The sequence below is a fragment of the Nyctereutes procyonoides genome, unplaced genomic scaffold, assembly GCF_905146905.1.
Source record: "Nyctereutes procyonoides isolate TBG_1078 unplaced genomic scaffold, NYPRO_anot_genome, whole genome shotgun sequence".
NCBI classification, from domain to species: domain Eukaryota; kingdom Metazoa; phylum Chordata; class Mammalia; order Carnivora; family Canidae; genus Nyctereutes; species Nyctereutes procyonoides.
The window spans coordinates 6952958-6956327 of record NW_026575020.1 but is presented as its reverse complement, the minus strand read 5'-3'; positions in this window follow the sequence as shown (position 1 = coordinate 6956327).

Here is a 3370-nt window from a genome sequence, read left to right as displayed (position 1 = left end):
ACCCAGGGGAGAGCCCATCCCGTCTGGTCCCGCCTACCACGTCACAACGGCTGCCAAGCCCCGCCCCGCCGCGGTGCCTGCTGGGACTTGTAGTACTCAGGTGCTGGGCTCCAGGGCTGCTCTGCTGCGCTAGGTGGTTTTCTCCCATCCAGAACAGCAATCTCACCCCAAGGAGCCTATTTCTTCCCCTAGAAGGAGTCGTTTACTTGTAAAAAATCACAGAATTTTCTTTCAGTCCTGAACGAGAAAAGGCCATTGAGAGGTCATCTTAATTTTCTTCTGCCTCTACATACCACTTCACTAAGAGTCTTATAGATGAGACCCCCCCTTTGCATTTAATCATCCTTCCGTCAGCCCCTGAAGGAGACCCAGCAGTCTCCCTGGGTGTCTCAGTTTCTGTGTTTCATCACCCACCCACCCCCCTTTTTTTTTCCCACCCCCCTTTTTATTTTTTATTTTTTTCCACCCCCCTTTTTAAAAAAGAATTTAGTCATGAGAGACACAAAGAGAGGCAGAGACTTAGGCAGAGGGAGAAGCAGGCTCCCTACAGGGAGCCTGATGTGGGGCTTGATCCCAGAACCCTGACGTTTCACCACTGAGCCACCCTATACTCTCACCATTCCCGTTCTATAAAGAAATTATTTTTTTAACGTGAATTTTGTCAAGGTCCTATTCTTCCTAATTGCAGTGTAAAAAATAAACTCAAACTCAGAATCCTGCTAAGTCACTTTAGAGGAGATTCCTCACCCTTGATAATTGATCAATCCCTGGCCTGTCTTTAGCAAGAATCCTGTTAAGTCAGTTCAGCAGGAATCCCCCCTCCCCCACCTTTGATGTCTCCTCCTAGTAATTTTCCATCTTCTTGACCTTATTGTATTTGGAGTTGAGTGCAATCTCCTCTATTATAACATCCCTATGGCAATACTCCTGGATAAAGTTTCTCTTACTGGTTTAACAAGTGTCAGAATAATTATTTAAGACCTGCCATGCTATCTATGGTTGGTTAAATTTAGAAGTGCCTCTTCTGCAAGGAGTAGCATTCTTCTAAATCTGGAAAGAAACTTTTCTATGCAGTCTAACTAGGGAGTTTACACCTCTGAAGACACTTGATGTTTATACTGCCTTACCACAAAACGGGTGGCATTCAACTGAGAATGGTTGGCGGGGAAATAATATGTAAACCAGGGACTGGGGTATTTCTTGAAAGTTCAAATAACCTTCTGTGTTACCAAAATTATGCTCTTTCATTTTAAGCTCTGCCCACAGGGATAAGTGCCCTCAGTATCTGGATACATCTTTAATTTTCCTTACTAGCTTTTAAAAAAGCTGTTAGAATTGACATCTCCTACACCCACACACCTTAGCATCCATCTTAACACAACTATTTCATGGCACCTTTGCCTGGATGTTAAAAATGCTAATGAAATCGTTGTGCATTTCTGGAGTCATCTAAAAGCACCACCAATTTTCCAATAGAAAGCATCACATGATGATAGTTCTATATATTTCAAGACTCTTAGAACCCCTGGCCTCAAAATTCTTGCTTGGCTGTGTCCACCAATCCTAGGCTGTTATATCATGACTCTTATCCTCAACTTTTGCCTCTACTTGGGATCCCTGGGTGGCGCAGCGGTTTGGCGCCTGCCTTTGGCCCAGGGCGCGATCCTGGAGACCCGGGATCGAATCCCACGTCGGGCTCCTGGTGCATGGAGCCTGCTTCTCCCTCTGCCTGTGTCTCTGCCTCTCTCTCTCTGTGACTATCATCAATAAATAAAAAAATAAAAATAAAAAAAAGATCAACCCCTCTGCCCAAACCAAACTTCAAAGTCTCAATAAATACCACTATTTTGTCCTGCTTCTGAGCTGCTTCTACAACTTTATCAAGAGAAGTGTTCTTCCTCACTGAGGTAAGAATAATGTCAGTTTTGTCTTTTTTTTTTTAAGATTTTCTTTATTTATTCATGAGAGACACACAGAGAGAGAGAGAGAGAGAGAGAGAGAGGCAGAGACACAGGTGGAGGAAGAAGGAGGCTCCATGCAGGGAGCCCAATGTGGGACTTGATCCCGGGTCTCCAGGATCACAACCTGAGCCAAAGGCAGAAGCTCAACCACTGAGCCACCCAGGCACCCAGTTTTGTCTTTTTAAAAAAGATTTTTCTTTTTTTTAGTGGAGAGAGAGGGAAAGAGAGAGAGAAAGAGAGAGAGAGAGAAAATCCTGAATCAGACTTCCCACTGAGCATGGAGCCCAACACAGGGCTGGATCCCAGGATCCTCAGGTCATGACCTGAGCTGAAATCAAGAGTCAGCTGCTCAGTTGACTGAGCTACTCAAGTACCCCTCAGTTTTGTCTTATTGATAGGTTGTTTTGTTGATATTTTGGGAAGTTAACTTTGACAGCATATAATAATAAAAAAAATTAGCCTGATTTATTTCCAATAGGAGTATCAAGGGAGGGCTGCAAGTATAACTATTTATAATTAGATATTGAAGGAATGAGAATTGATATTCAGACTCACAGAGAAAATCCTCCACTTCTATCTTCAAATATTAGGAATGGAGACAGACAAAGACTGAGGCTGGGGGTAGTTATTCTGTACCTGACACAGTGGGTTTTCTCATTTAATCCTTACAATGTAAGCACTTTTATTATCCCCATTTTACAGATGAGACAATTGAGGCTTAGAGATGTAAAGTTACTTGCGCAAGCTCACCAGGCTAGTAAGTGTCATCAGAAGTCTTTGAACCAAGCATTCTGACTCAAGTGACTGTGCTCTTAATCATGAGATTCACTATACTCTTTATGAGAGTTCAGTAATCCATAAGGGAAGACCAGTGCATAAATGAGTATGAAGCCACATGATAGTAGCTTTATAGGAGGAATTTATACAGTGCTGAGGTAGCATTAAATTAGTTTTTCCTAAGGGCAAGAAGGAAGGTTTCAAAAAAGGTGTTAGAGAAAAAATTATTCTGAAGCCTTTTAAAACAATAAGGAAAACTTTATTTGGGACTATTGCAATAAGAACATTACAAAAGGGGAGAGAGATTGTGCTCAGTTCCAAAAACAATAAGGACAAGTGGGAATTTACAGCCAACAAGGAGGCTGAGGGAGTCACTGGGTAGAAATTTACTAAGAGGAGACATGAAGAATGGGGGATTCTTGCTAAACTGATTTAACAGGATTGTTGCTGAAGGCAGGTTAGGGATTGATCAGATATCAAGAATAAGGATTCTCTCTCTAAATAAGCTGATTTAGGATTTTTGCTGAAATTAGTCTTGAAAGAGAACTTCAACTCCCTCCATTTTGACCTCAGTCTGTACTGAGTTCTCCTTTAATTAAGTTCTCCTGTAATTAAGTTCTCCTTTCTCACCT